Source organism: Ambystoma mexicanum, chromosome 1q, assembly GCF_040938575.1.
Source record: "Ambystoma mexicanum isolate Mex_15411 chromosome 1q, UKY_AmexF1_1, whole genome shotgun sequence".
Lineage (NCBI taxonomy): Eukaryota > Metazoa > Chordata > Amphibia > Caudata > Ambystomatidae > Ambystoma > Ambystoma mexicanum.
Genome location: NC_090922.1, coordinates 130,835,600 through 130,856,452, shown reverse-complemented (window position 1 = coordinate 130,856,452; position 20,853 = coordinate 130,835,600).

Below are 20,853 nucleotides of genomic sequence, written 5' to 3'. Positions count from 1 at the left end.
ATTTCAACACTTGTAAAAAAAAAATTGCTGTCTTTTGCTTGCATTGCTGAGATTCGTTTTAACCTAATAATCCATCAGGAATAATTGGTAGTGTTGACCTGAACCAATCTTAAGTAGCTACCACCTACCCTGAATCTCCTATAGGGAATTAAAATCATTTTAAGCATATTTCACTTCAGTACAAATCGCATTCAAAATATTTCTGCATGTTTTAAAAGCATACCGGTTGCTCCAAGATTACTAGAATTTGAACTGAATCTGTATCGCATGTTGATTGTATTCCTGAAAACTGTGTGCTCTCCTTCCATCTCTTTATATTGCATAGGGGGGAGTGAATTGTCAAAAGAAACAGTGATCATATTATCTCCTGTTGAAACCATATCCGTTTATTCCTGCGCTGCATTCTTTTCCATCTTTGCATTTCCTTGAAATTATAAAAGTATTCTCAGCTACCTTATCCTTTCTCTACCAACTCCTAAGTAATTACAAAAAGTGTGCCAGCATAATATTATTCATTGTTGATCACTGTCATATTCATAAGAGTGCCATCAAGTATTTATTTATAAAAGTGTGATATATATATATATATTGTTTAATTTGCAAAATAAATCTTTTAATTTGCAAAACAAACATACTTCTTGGCTCAGTGAGGTCAGGGGGATTCAAAGAGAGGGGCGTTATACAAGGGTTTATCATCCAAATTTATGAACTAGTCATAAAAATATATAAATAAGGGCTTCCCTTGGGCATCCCAGACTAGGCACTGACTTAGTTGGAGTACTGAATTGAAGTCGCTTAACACCCTTTTCGTTCTTGCAGGGCTTTTCCTGTCATAGCCTGACATTTTTGAGCAGTAATAGGTGTCATGGCCTTCCCCCAAGCACCACAGGCAAGAACAATGTGGATCCGTGATTGACATTTTCGAGTCACACGCCTTGCACTTCTTAAAACCTGTGTGAGGTGTCGTCAGAGTGGAGGACGAAGACATCTTATTGAGGATTTTCACAATTTTCCGAAACTGCATAGTCAAAATTACTAGCGAGGCACGGTGAGTCTCCGAGGCAAACACGTTTGCGGAAAAACTGAACTGAGGCCAATGGGTGCTGTGCGTGAAACTTATATCACCCAATGACGTCACCCTTGACGGAGGCCTTTGAGGGACATCAACTCCACCGACGCAGGGTGCCCTCTGTCGAAAAAGTTTTCAGAAGCAGCCAAAGCTGGACATGATTATCAAAGATGAGGAATACGGTGGAGGACACAATCCATTCGAAATACAGTTTTAAAGAGAAACTGTTTTGACTTTTACCGAGGATTCCCAGCCTGACGACGGAATATTCATGAGCATGTGAATCCATGCCAGATCCCATGCTGGAGAAGCTTTTGTTAGTTCGCTGGGATGAGTGAGGCTTGGTCCAGCTCTTTTTAACGAGAGCATCTACATCCTACTGCAGGTGTATGCCTGACCTGCTTGATGCCCTTAGTGTGAGCACCTCTGTTAATATGCCTGCCTCAGGTTGCGTATGCTGCGGTATCCCCAAAAACTCTGCCAAACCCGGCAACCCATCAAGGAAGGCTTTGGCTGAGGTAGACATATCTGCATCCTCATCCGAGTCCGTATCCTGGGGGTGGGGGGAACCCCCGACTGATCAGGACTTTGCTGTTGTGAACCTGATGTGTGTGCAGGACCTTCGCGTCCTGTATCTGGCTGCTCTGGGGCCGGTTGAGGCGGTGCGACTAGGGCACCCTGTTCCAGTGGAGGTGGCATCACCTCCCTTACGACACCCTTTAATATTTCTTCTCATTTGCTGAAACCTCATGAGGGTCATACATTTATCAAAAAAGCGCTCCTCACACACTGGTGATTCCTGGCCTGTGGCCCTGGGTGGGTTTGTGGCAAGAGGAGGCCTGCTAGATCCCTGTCTGTGCAGAGTATAGAATTTGCCTCTGTATAGCGTACTGATAACGAAGGCACTATGTATGCCGTACACCATGGTATCTGCAGTGTATTCATCGGTGACCACTGCACTCGTGGTGCAAAATCATGCTTTGGACTAGAGGGCGCACATCCCTGTGGCCCCTCAGGCTGGTAGGTGTGAGTCCCCTAATGCGGAGCCATCTTGTCTCCCAAAGCTGCCATCTTTTTGCCGCTATAAATGAAAATTATACCAAAGCACACCTTATTAGTCTGATGCTGTTCACTTTTAAAAATAGAATTTAAACAGAACTTGAGTGCAGAGGAGGTAAATCAACCATGACACGAAGTTGCATAATAAATGCAAAACAGATGTTGTCCGAAGTGCGTTGGACACTCCCTGTCACGGCATCTCCGTTCTGGCACTTGTGGAGGAGAGGGACAGGCCGCCATTAGTGTGCCGTCACGTCTTCCCCAGCCATCTTGATTTTGCCCTCCTCCTCCACTCCTCCTTGCTCAAGAGCGGGTCCAGCCTCCCTTGTTCTCTGCCTCCAGCCCTGCTCCTACGGTGCTCCCTCAGTTTGTGGCAGATCGAGACAGCGGATTGCCCTTTCTTTCTCCTCAGTTCACTCGGCACCGGATGCTGACTGGATGTGGCTTTGCCTTCGCTTTCATCCTCCCATGACTGGACATGACTGCTTGGGCTCTCAGCGGGACTGTTGCTCTGCAGGGCGTCTCCGCGCTGTCTCTGGGCTGCTTTGTCACCTTGTGCACTTGCAGTCCCTGTGGGGTTGTGGCTGCCTGGGGTACCTCCATATTACCCAGGTGCCACCTACAGCGGTCCTGCCCATCTGAGCTCGATAGCTCACATCCAGGAATGCCTTCTCCAGCCTGGCTCCTCCTGCATTCCTTCCGCCTTGTGGCTGTGACAACCGCTGAGGCTGCGGTGTACACATCTGGTCTATCTTCTCGGTGCACTCCTTGCAACCCTCCCAGCCTTTGTCCAGTGTGGTTGATCGGCACAATCACCACTACCTGACTGTTCATACTGCATGGTGACCTGCCTGAAGACCTTACTAGCCGATTCAGCTGTGTTTCGTATTCTTTTGTCACCTGGCGCACTGCTTGCAGCCTCCCTGCCTTCGACCAACGTGGCTGACTGGGACCCCCACTACAGCCTTCTTCCTCTGCTGCTTCGAGTCCTCCCGCCGGTGCCTCCATCCCATCTTCAACGACTGCCGGCAAATTCTCCCTGCCCAGGGGTGGGTGAGGTTACAGAGCATCGTTGCATCGGCCCTCTAACTTGAGTCTCTTACTTTTCTCCTCATACCACCACTCTAATCCCGGACCCATTGCCTGCTGCCCCCTTGTCCTAACGTGACTTCAGCTTTCTAGGATCCCAGTACTCCTCCACATACCTTGGCTGCGTGATTTCCTCCCCTGGCGCCTCCACATTGTACCTGGTGCTACTGCCCTCCCCTTCTAATTGTGGTTGCAGCTACCTACGTTTCCTGCACTTTACCATTCACATGGCTGCTTGATCCCATCCGCTGCCCCCCCCATACTGCACCTGCTGTTGCTGCCTACGTCCTCACTTCCTCTTCCTGGTGCTTCCAGTCCGTTCCCTCCTTAATTACCCTGTTCCCTTGGAGTCTCCTTATTTTGTTGTAACAGTCCCACCCTACACTGACCCCCTCCCTCTCTCTGGGCATGGTGACTCAGGCCCTATCCGTCCAAGATTAAGGGCTGCAGCCCTGCATCCCATCACCAGTTCCTGCTTCCTCTACCTGGATCTCATACACCAGTGACTCCTTCTAAAAAGTAATACCTGCACCTCCCACTACTCAAAACCAGGTGCAGCAGCCCAGAATTAATTTATGAAAGGTTGGCTCATGTGAGTAACTTCTCTAAACCTCTTTTTCTCTTTTCTCTATATTGCATCTGTGTAACAGCCACACAGTTTTGGAGAAAAACTCATGTTGACAACCTAGCATAATTATTAAGAATTGTGCATCTGGCTACTTTTGTTCTACACTAAAAATAGCGGTCGCCAAGGGCATATTTCTTAATTTAAGGCTGTTAAGGTTTGTTCTAATTTCAGCCCAGAATTGTTACCTCATTCTTCCTGCCTCCGGCGCCTGGTCACCTCCAACTACAGTTTCGAGTGCCTGCTCCCTCTGACTCTATTGGCTCCTGTATGACATCTCTCATCGTTCGACCTGAGACCACCTTTGGCGCCATCCTGTGCCTACTATCTTACACCATTCCTACTTTGCGCCACCCCCGACCCCTCATGTAACATTATCTGGCGCCTCCCCCACATTACTCCTCACTTGTTACTATCCTCTCCCCATTCCGCACTTTGGTCCGTCCATTGCATACTGCCCCTTTCTCTAACTTATCACACTGGTCTCTATCCGCTACATATCTAACACCTACAACTACGGGTCTTCTTTACTCGTCCTTTCTCTGAGTCCTGTTATGTGATCTTCCATAAATCCTTTCCACCTCTGCCCCTCTCTCCACCCTTCCACCTTCTCCTTTCCCTCCTACTCTCCTTTTTCCTCCTAATGCCTAGTCCTCTTCCCCACTCCTCCAGTCACGCTCATTCCTTCTCTCACCGCCCTAATCTTCTTTACCCCCCTACTGCCAGCCACTCTGCCCTCATGAAGACCACTCTCTGGAACACCAGCTCCATCTGTAACAAAACCACAGCTATTCTTGCCTTATTCTTTCGCCTTAACCTTCATTTCCTCTGCCTAACTGAAACCTGGATTCCCCCTCATAACACCTTTGTCCCCGCTTCTTTAACAACCTCCTCTTCCTCCTTCATTCATACCCCCGCCCCTCTGGCCGTGGTGGAGGCGTTGGACTCCTCTACCACCCCAAATACATCTCCTCCTCCTCTCCAACTCTCCCTTCTTTCCCTTCCTTTGCAAGTCTTTCTCCTCTCCCCACCCTATTTCCTTCCTGATCATCTATCGTCCCCCTGGCCCTCTCTCTTCCTTCTATGAAGACCTTGATCATCTCCTCTCACTTATCTCTCCCTCCCCCTCTCCTCTATCAGTACTTGGCGACTTTAATATTCATCTTCCTTCTCCCCCTCAATCTTCTCCCCTCTTCTCCATCCTTGACTCCTACCTCCTCTCCCCCTTCCTTCATCCCCCACTCACTCCTCTGGCTCCACCCTTGACCCCATCTTCAATTCTTCCTATCCCTCTTTCCCAGTCTCTTCACTTCCTGTTTATCTCTCGGATCATGACTTACTCTCATTCTCCCTTTCTCCTCCCTCACACTCCTCTACTGCTAATCCCTCCCCTCCAATCTACTCACGTCGTGACTTTCGTGACTTCAACGCTACCCTCTTTTTCGACACTTGCTCTTCCATCTCTCCAAGACTTTGCTTTATTCTCTGCGGACAATGCTCTATCCTCCCTTTCCTCCTCTATCTCCTCTGCCCTTGATCAACTTTACCCCCTTTCTCTCTTCTGTCCAACCCGGAAGCCTTCTCAACCCTGGCTTACTCCCCATCTCCACTCTATGCGGCGCCTTCTCCGAAGTCTGGAGAGACTCTGGCTCAAAACTCACTCGCTTTCTAATCAAACCTCTTACCACGCACTATACAACTCTTGTCTTGCCTCTGTCATGATCTCTGCTTCCAAGAGGTCAGGGTTTTCCCAACTCCCTTGGAAGCAGATCCATAACCCAGGTTCCGAGTGCCAACCAGTCCCAATTGGGACCTTTTAGACCCAGTCCTAGCGCCAGTGGCACCAGGCTCATAAATATGCCCAGTCCCAGCGCTGGAAGCGCCGGGCTCATAATGCTTGGGTGGACTTACCTGCAGCAGACCATGCTGCTTACTTGCCTGCCAGTTGAGCCTCTGATCCTCTTCTGTTTGGAACTACTTTTCCTGTTGGGTGGGGCAGGAGCCACTCCCTAGATTCAGAACACTGGAACTCTTCTGGAAAGCAGGAACTCTTTTCTTACCTAGGCGTGGCTGTGGAAGGAGACACCTAAGCACTACAGGAGGCTATTTAAACCACACCCGATGGATGAATCTTGCTTTGCGTTATTCTGCATCCTCTGCAGCAGAACGCTCATCGTGTCTTCTGCATCTGATCCTGGGCCTAAGGAAAAAGGCTTACCATCCTGAATCCAGTCTTCAGCAACACCTATAAAGACAAGAAAGAACAGGTTAGCATTACGGTCTTCAGTGACAGCTCTTCACTTACCTGGTCCATCGGCTGTCATCAACGCCTCGCGCTGCATTCCAGCATCTGAAAGACAAAGGCTTACCTACTCTTCGTGCGCTCCGGAGGTCTTCACACTGCACTCCGGCATCTGAAAGACAAAAGCTTACCAACTCTTCGCACGCTCCGGAGGCCTTCGGCGCTGCATCCTGCATCTGAAAGACAAAACAAGGTGCGTTTAAAGACATTGGGGAACTTTAATACTCACGTGCCATTACTCCTTTCCACATCTAACCCAGTGGGTATTCCGGCACCCTGCAGCCGCTCCGAACTTGTACCTGCAAAATAAAAAGACAGTTAGAGCGCATCGTGAAGCAGGCAACAAGCGCTTACTTACGTGCTTCCAGGCGCTTCTATTCATCACACGGGCTCCATCTTCACCTCACTTCAGCCCATCATCCGCCATCGCCGGAACCCTGCAAAACAAGAAACATCATTACTAAAGACTTTAAAGACATTAGAGTTACTCGAAACTTACCGTTCGTGCAGTAAACGACGGACAGCAGTCCTCTGAAGTCAAGAGGCCTGCTCCCCTTATCCAGTGAAGAAACTGGCGACAGCACCCTGCCCCGAGGCAGATGGAGAGCACGGCGTTCACTTACCTAAGGTGAGAGCGTTAACCTTTGGGGTTCTACAGGAGAAGAGAAAGGGAAGAAGAGAGAGACATTCAATAACCCAGTTCCTTAATCCCATATTTTCTATCTGCAGACATCTTACCCTTCGAATCAGACATACAGTGCACAGAGGTCCAGCCCAAAGAGCCAGCCGTGTGTTACACATCACCTTTGAAGATACGGTATACGCCCAGTCAAGACCGGCGCCTCTACGGGAATCAGGTGAGCGTTACAGCCTCAGCCAAATCCTCTTACTATACTCTATCCTTCTCCATTCTCAAGCCTCCCGCCCTCGTCGTATTTTTCAAACTCTCTCGTCTTCTCTCGCCTCCCACTCCTGATCCCTGAATCCAATTCCACACTCTCTCCTTCCGACTTTGCTAACTTCTTCTCCTCCAAAATCCTCACCCTTCGGCAAAAAATCAACCCTCTCCTCCCTCATCCTTCATGTCCATCTTCTCACCTGTTTCCCCTTCCAAAGTCTCCTCCCTTCTATCCAAAGCCCACCCCACGCCCGCCCCTTCTGACCCTCTTCCCTCCCTTCTTATCCCCAAGATCTACCCTCTTCTTATCCCCTACCTTACCACTTTCTTCAACATCTGCTTCTCCTCATCAATCTTTCCCTCTGCTTTCAAACATGCTACGATTATTCCTATTCTAAAGAAACCCTCTGCTGATCCACTTCTCACTGCTAACTTCAGACCTATTTCTCTTCTACCATTCCTTTCTAAGCTTCTTGAGCGCCTTGCCTACTCTCAGCTCTCATCCTTTGTCACTACTTCTTCTCTCCTTCCTCCCTTCCAATCTGGCTTCCGTCCCAAACATTCCACAGAAACTGCTCTCACCTCTATCCTTAACTCCCTCCTCTCTGCTCGACATGCCAAGCTATCCTTATTCTCCTTGATCTCTCCGCAGCTTTTGACACTGTCGATCTTCCCCTCCTTCTCCACACTCTTTCCTCCTTCGGGTTTAAAGGCCCTGTTCTCAAATGGCCATCCTCTTACTTCTCCTCCCATTCCTTTGCTGTATCATGGGGTGGCCAGACCTCTCCTCGCTTCCCTCTTATTTACGGTGTTCCAAGGTTCTGTACTTGGTCCTTTCCTCTTCTCTCTTTACACCTCCCTCGTTGCCCCCGTTATCTCCTCGTTTGGCATCTCCCACCATTTCTATGCTGACGACACTCAACTCTTTCTTTCTCCTCCTTCTCAAATGACCTTCACCTTAAACTCTCTTCCCCCGCCCTCCCCTCCCCCTTTCATTCACTTTCCTCCCTCCAATCTCCCTATCTCTCCCCAAGCTCGTAATTTAGGCGTTCTCTTTGACTCCTCTCTCACCTTCTCCCAACACATTTCACTCACCTCTCGCACCTGCCGATACCACCTCTACAATATTCGCAAAATCCGCCCCTCCCTCACATTCCACACTACCAAACTCCTAATCTTCTCTCTCATCCTTTCCCGCCTCTTCTACTGCTCTTCTCTACTCTTTGGACTTCCTGCATCTCATCTTGCCCCCCTTAAATCCATCTATCACTCTGCTGTTCGTACCCTTTGTCTCCTTACCTCCCGAGACTCCATCTCTACCTCGCTCTCTTACCTTGGCTGGCTACCATTTCACTTACAGCTAAAATTTTACTCTCTCTGCCTTGTCTTCAAATCCCTCCATGGTCTTGCTCCTCCTTATCTCTCCTTCTACTCCCCCTCCCGTTCCCTTCGTTCCGCTGACCATTTCCTTCTCACTGTACCTCCACCCCCCTGTGCTTCCTCCCGTTTCCGCTCCTTCCAACTCCTTGCACCTCTACACTGGAACTCACTCCCTCTCACAATCCGCTCTACCATGACCTTCTCCTCATTTCGCACGTCCCTTAAATCCCTCCTCCTCCATTCTCCTCCTTGAAACCTCGCCCTCTGCTCCCCCCACTCTCCCAATTTTGATTTTCTCTCTCCCCTATCCAACCCCTCCTATCTCCCTTCCAACTCCTCACCCCCAAACCCCCTAATCCCACTCCCCTATTCCCCCCTCCCCTTCAGTTAATTGCTCTTTTCACTGTTTTGTCGATTGATTCACGATGTAATTTTGCTTCCACTGTTATTTTGTTGTTGTCATGTATTACGTTGTTCCACTGTACAGCGCCTTGGTGTAAAGCGCTCTTTAAATAAATCAATCAATAATATATTTACTAAGCCTCTCTTTGATCATCTTGACAATCTGGGTGTCACCTACACTAAGTATGCTGATGACACACAGATCCTCATCATGCTCACTGGTTGCTACCTGAAAGACACCAAAACGATTAACAACATCTACCTAGAGTCTTTGTTTAAACGATGACAAGACCGAACTCCTGATCATCGGGTCTCCCAAGCTAGACTCAACAAACTAGACAAAAGCTACTCTGCCTTCATCATTGACGGGAACACCATAAAAGTTTCTAGTGATGTAAAAACACTAGGGGTCTACCTGGATTCCACCTTATCTCTTACAAAACAAGTTAACACCATAGCATCCTCCACGGCCTACACCAACAAGCTCATTAATGAATGCAAGCCTTATCCCTCAACCAATAGCCGCCTAACACTAGCCAGAGCTCTGATCCTTTCCAAGCTGGACTATTGTAACACCTTATTCATTGGCCCTTCCGTAAGGAACCTAAACAAACTCCAAATCTTGCAGAACGCCGCCTTAAGATCGGCCCTCAACAGTCCATTCTCTCATCCTTCAGGAGCGATGCACTCTGGTTACCCGTACGTGACAGAATCACATTACGCTCCCTGGTCATCACGCACAAATGTCCATCAAACACAGCACCTAAATATCTTGGGGAGAAATTCTCCAGAGTTCAATCTGATAGATCCACTAGATCCAGCTACCTGAGCCAACTCACCATCCCTAACTACAACATGAAAACGGCTGGAGGCTCTAGCTTCCAAATACTCGCTGCCAAGTGCTGTAACTCACTCCTGCCAGCCATTAGATCAAAAACCTCTTTCTGGTCCTTCAGAGCCAAGACTAAATCTTGGCTTTTCTCCCAAACCACCAGCTAGCACATCAGGCTAGTCATCACAGCCTTTTTACTGTATATGTTGTACATACAAACTGGAATTTTAGTGTTCATGTATTCTGGCCACTGTAGACTTACAAGTACCACGGCTATCTGTAATTTCTTCTGCTAAAGTTGGAACCTGCCCGACTTAATCTATCTGTATATATATTAATACCCCTGACATAACTATGTAATTCTTCATTTTTGTAATCCAATATTTAATTTACTATGCATTCAAGTACAGGTTAGGTGCGCTATACAAGTAATAAACTAAACAATGCCACCTCCCTTTCCTGAAAGAGGAATTCAAGGAACGGGCCTAGCTTTTACCAAAACTCCCAGTCGTATCAGGCCAAGATAGCTAGAGCATTAGCCGCCTTGATCGTGGATGTCGCCGTTTATATGACTCTCCTCCCCATGGCATCCATCTTCTTCCCCTGATTGTCCAGGGGGACTGATGATGAAGCCAGTTTAGCCGAATGTTTCCCCGCGGCAGCCGACATTACCGAGTCCATAGACGGTTGTGACCTCAAGCACTTCAGTCCGGCACCCTGTATTTCTTCTCTTGTCTCGTTTGGTTGGAGCCATGCATGGGTTCTTCATGAGGGCTAGGTCTTCCTCCCAAATGTTGTCCAAAAAGGGTACCGCCATGATAGTCTTCCTCTTGGACTCTCGTTGCAGATACACCCTCCTTCCTGGTTTCCTCGGGCACCAGCTGGAACAGCTAAGAGGCCCAGGAGATCATGGAGTGGAATGATCCCACTTCATATGGTGTGGTGATTTGTTGTCTGCCGGGACAAAGTCCTTATCTTTGTCAGTTTCCATGGCCGTCTCCGTACCGGTGTGTGTGTGTGTGTGTATCTGGGTCCGCTGGTGGAGTCGGGGGCCGATGTGGTGGAGGAGGTTGATGTGGAGGCGTCGGATGGCGCTTTCTTTTCTTACACAGAGGTTGATCAGGAGCCTGCGGCATCACAGGTGCCGGTGCTAGGGGCAACCTCTGCTGGATCTCCGTCACTTAGGTGTGGAGAGTCGACAGGATGTCCATGGATATGTCCCTCGGCTGTGGAGGGAACGAATGAGCGCTAGGCCATGCGCTGCCATCGTCCTTGTGGACCGTATGGATAGACTCTTGGTAATCCGTAGATGAGATGTCCATTGGTTGAACGCAAACCTTGGTGGGCTGGTTTGGGGCATCCTCACCCTCCCCCTTTTTCTTCCCGGAGGGTTTTGAACCGGGATCTGGACTGGCGTCTTTCCCCCCAAAGGGCTGCTTGCAGCCTTCGCTGCTGCCTTGGTGGCTGTGTTGCACCTTGGAGGCAGTGATACCCTCTGCGCTGTAGGAGCCACCCTCGTCAGATCAGCACCTACCGCTGCCACGGTTGTCACAGAAGATGTCGACGAAGTGGTCAACAAGGACTTTGGCTGCACCGGTTGAGCTTGCTTGGGCTGCGCGGCCTTCTTCTCTTCCTCCGGCCTTGGCTTTTCTGATTTGTTCCGTACCTTGGCTGGAGTGGATGACTTCCTCTTTGAGGAGGTGCTCGATGGCAGGCTGGCTATGGAGGCGAACGGCGATCGCGGCCTATCCAACCCGGGACTTGCATCAGCTGCGAACCCTGTGGAATCGTACTTGGGGTTCTTGGCCTTATCTTGGACCCCACGGATGGGGCGTCCTCAAAGGACTTTGAGCTCCGCCCAGAGGGAGACGACTCTTCGGACCAGCTGGTCCTGGGTGAATCATGACCCTGCTCAGAGCACGGGTCAGAGGCCTTGCTCGACTTGAGCCATGCCGCCAGCCTATTATACCTGTCTTTCTTGGTCTTCTTCGAGAAGCCCTGCATATCTCACACCCATCTTCGTTGTGGTCCAGGTGCAGGCAGTATAGACATTTTAGATGTTTGTCCTCCACAAAGGCTTTCCGTAGCCTGCATTGGGTGCAGGGCCTGAAGAGGGTCCTTCCCTCCTTTTTCTCCTCCGTCATGGTCGGAGGGTGTGAAGTGAGGGTCCTTCCCTCCTTTTTCTCCTCCGTCATGGTCGGAGGGTGCGAAGTAGGCCTAAGACGGCCTTCCAGAAACTTTGACGAAAAACCGCCCATGAGGGGCATGCAACTTCACCAACAACGGATCCCTGTTGCCAGCTGGTGGAGATAGGAGCACACATGCTCCCATGAAACACAATAGAACTTTTTAGTGAAAAAACGTATTAAAAAAGTACAAATAGCTCCGAAAACAACTAAAGGACTCCCAAAACTGAAGCGTGCAGTAAGAATCTGAAGATGGTTGCCAGTGGTTGGGTTTGGGGAGAGGACGAAGGAATTGTTTTCTGACACACCAGTTTTTGCTTACCAAAGAAGCACAACCTGAGAGATTTACTGGTGAATACCAGAGGAGAAAGAAAGACTACAATGAAAACAAAATAGCAAGGTACCTTCCATTGCTTAAACTGTGGAAACTGTAATATCATCATCAAAGAAGCTGCAGTCTCCCAGCGTCGAACAGGCGAAAAAAATCAAACTAAGACACTTTGCTACCTGCCACACCAAAAATACTGTGTACTGCATAACATGCCTATGAGGCATATATTATGTTGGAGAGACAGGGAGAACAAACAGGATATCTATCAATGAACATAAATCATGTATCAGAAATTAAAACATGACATCAGCAGTGGAAAGACATTTTGCAGAGAAAAGCCACAGCGGGGCACAGCTGAAATTCCAGATACTATAGGTGATTGAAGAACGTGACCGCAGACAGGATATGAAGAAGTTAAGAGGACAACGTGAAGCGTATTGGATTGATCGCTTAGAAACCTTCGTACCCAACGGCATGAATGAAAAGTGGGACCTTAATTGCTTTTTGTGAACATGCAACTATGAAAGTTGCCTGGATGCAATAAGCAACCTCTCACGAGCATCATGACTCTGATGTTTTAAGGCTAAGCATAGTATAACACCGCAGCCGGTACATAGATAGCAACCCAACAGCAAGGTGCGAAATGAGTAAGGTCCACATTAGAGGGAATCATAGAATAACATCAACACCTGCACAGATAGGGCATGGTCCCTTATGATATATTATATCAAAACTCTTATTACACTTATGAATTCATTACACATAGTTCAGGCAAGTGGCCAGACACAAACTATAAAAGATTGACATGTTTTATTTAATAGGTAAGTAAACATGATATCAGCTTCAACACCCTAACACTCAGAAATTGGACCTAGAATCCACAGCACAAGGGATGGCACGTAGACGTCACGGCGCCCCGACACAACTACAGTCACCATTGTAATGTAGTCAACATATTGCAAGGAGTTGCAGCAGACGGCTTTACACCCGCTGTACTGCTGCCGAGCTTCACATCAACACTTGGACACGAGAGGTAAGCACGAATAATCATTAGAATTCACATAGCGATTGAGAAATATGATACTTATGACACATATATATGTCCCTTTGCAGAGTGAGCACGAGCAGTCAGCATTACACACGACGATTGCTAGATACAGGTCAGTTACTGTCCAACAGCTATCCTCCATACACATAGCTTTACTTGAACACAGTGGCACCTTATTTGATAAAGAGTATTAATAATATTTTAGCAAGGAAACGAGGTGAAGCGATTACACACGGTGATCAGCAATTGAGAGGTACAGAGTTGTAAAGAAATTATAATGTGACGGATTCATAGGCAGGGCTGAGCATGAACACAAACATTGTTTGGAAAAAAATTACGTTTATAAAAAACAATTGAAATGTATAAGAATGGGGTTATCTGATATTCCTCTCTTTATGTTTTCTCCAATATGTTTTTTCCAATTTGTTTGTACGTCTGATGTATGTCTACATTGTGGCCATTGAATCTTTTGTTGATATACTCTAGAATGTTTTATTGAAATGACTATGTTTTGACAACCTAACCTGGATTTACCAACCGGATGTACATGTGAAATAATGCCCCAGGTATTCTTGATATTCAAAACACATCTTACTGGTCGGTATCCCTACTTCATGTGTATGTTATGTATCAAAAATGTTCCCGATTGGGTCATATCACGACTGTATTTGATGAACCTATGATTGATGCTATGATACACTTTTTGATTGGGCAAGGAGAATAGGCCCCGAATGACAGTCATGTCCGAAATGCATAGGCTACTTCTCGCCTTTGCAACCGAATTTATATTAATAAAATAAAGCCCAAAATCCTATTTTGAAGAATCATTTACTTTGGATGAAAACAAGATAAATCAAAAGATTATCTGACCATGATGATCACATAAACATTAGTGGGTAATAGGGTGTGCGGCCCACACCGAAGGCTAATCAGCCTAGGTCTCCTTCCTTAGGGAGAGGACTGTCATTGGATGGGGGCAGTAGGACCCAGAGGCCAGGGATTGGTCCACCGCAGGATTGGTGTCCAGAGTCTCCCAATTTTTGGCCACCCTATTTTGTAGAGCCACATGTAAAGGTAGAATTGGGTCTGTAGGTGGACCTTGGTCCAGAATATCCGTTAGGTCATCTTGAACAAATTGTACCAGAGGTCTAGCCCAGCCTAAGTATTTCACCACCTTGGACATTAGGTGACGGTATGAAGAGTCAGCGTGCTCTCCAGGTTCTGGGCTACCAAACTCCAATTCAGGAGAGTTATCAATGCCACTGGCATTATGTAGAGTATCACAAAGATCCTCCATCTTGCTCTCTTCCGATATGAGGCACTCCAGCACATTTGGGGTTCCAAATTGAAGCCCAAAAGGGGCGTCCTCACCATCAGACCTTTCTTCTTCTACAAAGATGGTGAAAGGGATTTGAAATACTCCTTCCTTGGCAAAGCGGTGAAAGATTTCTTAGGTACACTCACATGTGTTGTAGGCTTCAAAGAAGACTTTGATTTAGCCTTCCTACGAGTTTCCTCATGACCTGGAGCCTGAGCTGAGACGACCAGTACTTTTGTCGCCGATAGTTTTGTCGTCAACGACGACAGTGGCATCGATGGCCTGGATAACGTTGACGAATCGATGGTCCCCTTTGAAGATTTTGGCTTTGTGGGTTCTGCAGGCTTCTACAGCGTCGACGATCTTGAACACTCGTCATGTCTCGAGTGACTTTTACTCACTGGAGTCCTGGAGGGTTCTCAATGAGTCTTCTTTCGAACACCCGGGCTCGAGGGCACGCGAGTGTCGAGTCGAGACCGCTCTCTGCCGGCTTCAATAGAAGGCGCGGACGGAGGCTTACCCTGCTTTTCAAATATTTTTTGCATTTCTAAGCAGAATGCTTCCCACTATGCAGGTGTCAACTGTTTGGTGGGGCACTTAACTCTCTCAGGGCTTTCACCGGACGAGGATGATGAAGAGGGCGACGGATGGTGCCTCCTTCTCAATCGCTTCATCGAGGAGAAAGAATGGCATGAGCCACAGCGGGACCTCGATCGTTTTTTATCTCTCTTGCGTCGAGGAGAACGATCTCTCGAGTCGGCGGTTGAGGAACGATCGGGTTTGGTTTTTTACAAGGATTGGAGAACTTTCCTACCTGTAACTTCCCTTTTCGTTCTCGCAGGGCTTTTTCTGTCATAGCCTGACATTTTGAGCAGGAATAGGTGTCATGGCCTTCCCCCAAACACCACAGGCAAGAACGATGTGGATCCGTGATTGACATTTTCGAGTCACACTCCTTGCACTTCTTGAAACCTGTGCGAGGTGTCGGAGTGGAGGACGAAGAAATCTTATTGAGGATTTTCACAATTTTCCAAAACTGCATAGTAAAATTACTAGCGAGGCACGCTGAGTCTCCGAGGCAAACACGATTGTGGAAAAAGTGAACTGAGGCCAATGGGTGGTGTGCGTGCTACTTATATCACCCAATGACGTCACCCTTGACGGAGGCCTTTGAGGGACATCGACTCCATCGACGCAGGGCGCCCTCTGTCGAAAAAGTTTTCAGAAGCAGCCAAAGCTGGACATGATTATCAAAGATGAGGAATACGTTGGAGGACACAATCCATTCGAAATACAGTTTTAAAGTGAAACTGTTTTGGCTTTTATCGAGGATTCCAAGCCGGACGACGGAATATTCATGAGCATGTGAATCCATGCCAGATCCCATGCTGGAGAAGCTTTTGTTAGTTCGCTGGGATGAGTGAGGCTTGGTCCAGCTCTTTTAACAAGAGCATCTACGTCCTACTGCAGGTGTATGCCTGACCTGCTTGATGCCCTTAGTGTGAGCACCTCTGCTAATATGCCTGCCTCAGGTTGCGTATGCTGCGGTATCCCCAAAAACTCTGCCAAACCCGGCAACCCATCAAGGAAGGCTTTGGCTGAGGTAGACATATCTGCATCCTCATCCGTATCCTGGGGGTGGGGGGAACCCCTGACTGATCAGGACTTTGCTGTTGTGAACCTGATGTGTGTGCAGGACCTTCGCGTCCTGTATCTGGCTGCTCTGGGGCCGGTTGAGGCGGTGCGACTAGGGCACCCTGTTCCAGTGGAGGTGGCATCACCTCCCTTACGACACCCTTTAATATTTCTTCTCATTTGCTGAAACCTCATGAGGGTCATACATTTATCAAAAAAGCGCTCCTCACACACTGGTGATTCCTGGCCTGTGGCCCTGGGTGGGTTTGTGGCAAGAGGAGGCCTGCTAGATCCCTGTCTGTGCAGAGTATAGAATTTGCCTCTGTATAGCGTACTGATAACGAAGGCACTATGTATGCCGTACACCATGGTATCTGCAGTGTATTCATCGGTGACCACTGCACTCGTGGTGCAAAATCATGCTTTGGACTAGAGGGCGCACATCCCTGTGGCCCCTCAGGCTGGTAGGTGTGAGTCCCCTCATGCGTAAACATCTTGTCTCCCAAAGCTGCCATCTTTTTGCCGCTATAAATGAAAAATTGTACCAAAACACACCTTATTAGTCTGATGCTGTTCACTTTTAAAAATAGAATTTAGACGCAACTTGAGTGCAGAGGAGGTAACTCAACCATGATACGAAGTTGCATAATAAATGTAAAACAGATGGTGTCCGAAGTGCGTTGGACACTCCCTGTCACGGCATCTCCGTTCTGGCGCTTGTGGAGGAGAGGGACAGGCCGCCATTAGTGTGCCGTCACGTCTTCCCCGGAACGTATCACTCGCTCTAGTCTATTTCCATCATGGCCGCCCTCAGTAGGATAAGTTTACTTTTGGACCACAATGACGGTGCATTGCAACCCGTATCCTCCCTTACTCTTGTGTAAGACGCTAGTTCTAGCTTTCTGTCCTCCTCGCTCTCGGACCACCTTTCCTCCCCTTCTTTTGTTTCTGCTTACGGCAGTGCTACCCTCTTCCTCCGCATTCTTCAATTTTTCTGCCTGTTTTTGCTACCATTCCTGCTAGCTGCTGTTGCATGTACTGTTTCCTGCTGTTCTTGGAACCTGCTTGTTGATCTTGGTCTGCTTCTTCTGTGAAGACAGTGATTCTGGATTGCCTGAACACCATAGTAAAAGTCTTCTCTACTATACATGTTTGCGACTGGACTACCATCTGGGAGTTCTTTGTGCCATTTGGCTTTTTCCCATCTAATTGGGTGTTCCGGGGAGTGAGTCCCTTGCCGAGGCTGTTTTCAGACGGGCATATTGGCTACTTCTCGTGGCAGACCATACCTCTACCAGGAACGGAAGACCTCCAGAAAAAAGAAGAATGGCAAGACAAAGATCCCAACGGAACCATCCCCTCATACCTCTTCGGAGGGTTCAGGTGAGGAACAAAAGGGGGTCATTGACAATCCCATCCCATGCACATCTTATTGCTGAACAAGTCAGCCAAAATTACATGTTTTTTGGAAGATAGCAAAGTAAATCACATTCAGTGCACAAAGTTTTCCAATATTCATTTTGAACAAATTATAATAATGATGCAAGTAGGAGGTTAAGTGCTGTGTTTAAATCTTCCTTTTTTATCGTTTTCATTAAACAAAAAAATAGACATTGACAAACTCCCCTTCCCTCCCCATCTCCTTCAAGGGATTCACATTTTGCATACCTACAATTTACATTCATGAAATACCATCTTTGGATTATCCAAACATTTCTGCTGTATTGGCTTATGTGACCTTTTCTCACTCCTTGTGTTGACTGACTACTTACGCAGTGCGAACGCCCTGGGGACCCCGACAATCAGGCTATCACACAGTCTTCTGGTCTACCCCATGTAGTCCACCATCATAGTATGCTGTTCTTTTCCTTTCTTAAACATCAGCAGCATTCCCACTGCCCATACCCCCTTAAACTCCCATCGGGCGGGCGGGCCTTGGCCCCTTCCCCTCGATCATCTTCCCTGTAGACAATACACAGACTCTCAACCACAAACATTCTGGGTGAGCGTATTCCATGCTAACACATCCTCACTCCTTTCCTGCTGGCCCCTTTCCATCGCCTTGTGCCATACCGCTGTCTCAGCCATTACCCATCTTTGTAAATCCCCCCACCATGCTTCTCTACTTGGGCCTCGAGCTTGTTTCCAGGCCATGGATCTCTGTCTTTTAGCCAATATGCAAATCAAGTCCTTCATCTTCGTCATATGCTTTGTCTGTTTGCCCTGTGCTCTCCCTCTTTGACCCCTTGGAAACATCCCTGATAAATATACCTCTGGCAGCCATCCTCTCATGTCCACTCCTCCCCCCGCTGCGCTCTCAATAATCCCTGACCAGAACCTCTGTATAACTGGGCAGGTCCAGAACATATGGAGCATTCCGCCCCTTCAGCCACGCATCACGGGCAGCCTTGTTTTCCTGCCCCTACGATCTGAGACATCCTGTATGGTGTCCTAGAAGTGGGGTGCATTACGTGCAATTGAATCAACTTAAACCTAGCATTTGTGGACACGAGTTTTGTGTAAAGGAGTACACTTCCCCATTCTGCATCCGTAAAACTTCCAGGTGATTATTTTTGATTATAAAGGAAGATTTAAACATCATAACGCGTTTCGGGAAAATATTCCCTTCATTGGGTGCAATTCAATAATCTATAAAATAATATAATCGACAGATTGTCAGTACAGTTGAATCGTGAAGTAATGGTGCACAAATAATTCATCCAATCATTTACATTGATAACGTAAGAGACATCCCTCATTGATACGGTCTACAATTAACAGCAGGCTACTAGTCACAATGTTCTAAATTTTTCTTCTCGTTCAATTTTATATAATTGTGATATAGTACCAACCAAAGCATCCAATATAGAGTCCCAGTAGGATGTGCTCTTAAAGAAGGTGAGTATAGAATGTGTAACAGGATATGCATTTCACCCTAAAAAGAACAAAGTGTGATACCCATGTAAACATGTGTGACCTAAGCAATCACAAAAGTGTTTATTAACTGTGGGGAGGAAAAGAACATTAGAAAGTATATAAATAGGGAATGCCCAACGTTAAACTCGATAAAGATGGTTTAATAAGGTAAAGAATTAGTAGAGATAGCTTACAATTGGCGTGCGATTCGGATACCTATCGAATTTAATGTTAGGCATTCCCTATTTATATGTTTCCGCATTTTCTTCTTCCTCCCCACAGTTAATGGACACTTTTGTAATTACCTATGTCACACATGTTAACCAAGCGATCACACTTTGATCTTTTAAGGTATTTATAACCTGACATTTTCAACATTTTCCAACACCGGTTGGGCCACATAGAAAGACATGCAGCTGGTTCCTTTAGGGTGAATGCATGTGCATGCATATATGGTTCACTTGCTCGATCACTATCCTATTAAACATTCTATAGTCACCTTCTTTAAGACCACATCCTACTGGGACTCTATATTGACCCGCAGTTTTTGGTAAGGTATCACAATTATATAAAATTGAACGAGAAGAATAATTTAGAACATCGTGACTAGTAACCTACTGTTAATTAATTGGAGACAGTATCACTGAGGGATGTCTTTTAGGCAGTGTAAATGATTGGATGAATTTTTTGAATACCATTACTTCACAATTCAACTGTAATGACGATCTGTCTATTATATTATAGATTATTGAATTGCACCTGATGAAGGGAACATTTTCCCGAAATGCATCGTGCAGATTAATTTTGTTTATCAAGGAAGATTTGAACACAGAACTTAACTCCTACTTGCATCATTATTATATTTTGTTCAAAAGGAATATTTTAAAACTTTGTGAGCTGAATGCGATTTACTTTGCTATCTTGCAAAAAAGGATGTCATTTTGGCTGATGTGTTCAGCAATAAGGTGTGCAGGGGACAGGAGTGTCCAACACACTTCGGAGACCATATATTTTGCACCTTTTTTTGCCCCAACAGGAATGCATGGCAAATTGGAGTCTGGCGATGATCCTGTAGGAGTAGGCCTCCAACAAACCTTGAGCGGCTGCATCTCAGGTACCGACCTGGAAGGCTTAACGCCCTCTGGCTTCCGCCCAGTAGTGCCAGTGCGTGTAAGTGCCGCCTCAGGTCTGGACCCGGGGACAGAGCGATGCCCCTCGGGAATACTCACAGCGCCAGAACCTTGCGGTCCGTCACTTGGGACTTGGTAGGATCCTGCAACCCCTTGGCCGGTAGCTATATGAACCTTGGTCCCTTGACTGGTACTACGATCTACATGATTCCTCCCACTCAGGGGACTCCCAGGAAAAGAATCCCCCATGCGAAGGCTGTTCTGCGTGTGGCGCGCCTACCCCACAGTCACTTAAAAATGGGCTGGCCAGGTGGCGGGAGCTTTTTTCAAGGTCAGCATCGGAACAGCTAATGGTATTCGTTTATAGGAAGTCAAGGCCTAAGGGGGATTCCTTAGCTGGGAGTCGCCTGAGTTGGAGAGATCATGTAGTTCCTATTACCAGTCAAGGGCCTTTTAATTTAAAGGGGAAATGCTTTATTATTTGAAAAAAGGTTCCGTTCTCGTCCCTAGCAAGGGACGCCCATGCAGTATGGAAGAAAAAGGACAGAACATAGGAGTATGTTTTTTATAGTCACTCCCCTACCAACTTTGGAAAGGGGATGGGGAGACAGGACACATTTTAAGAAGAAAAAG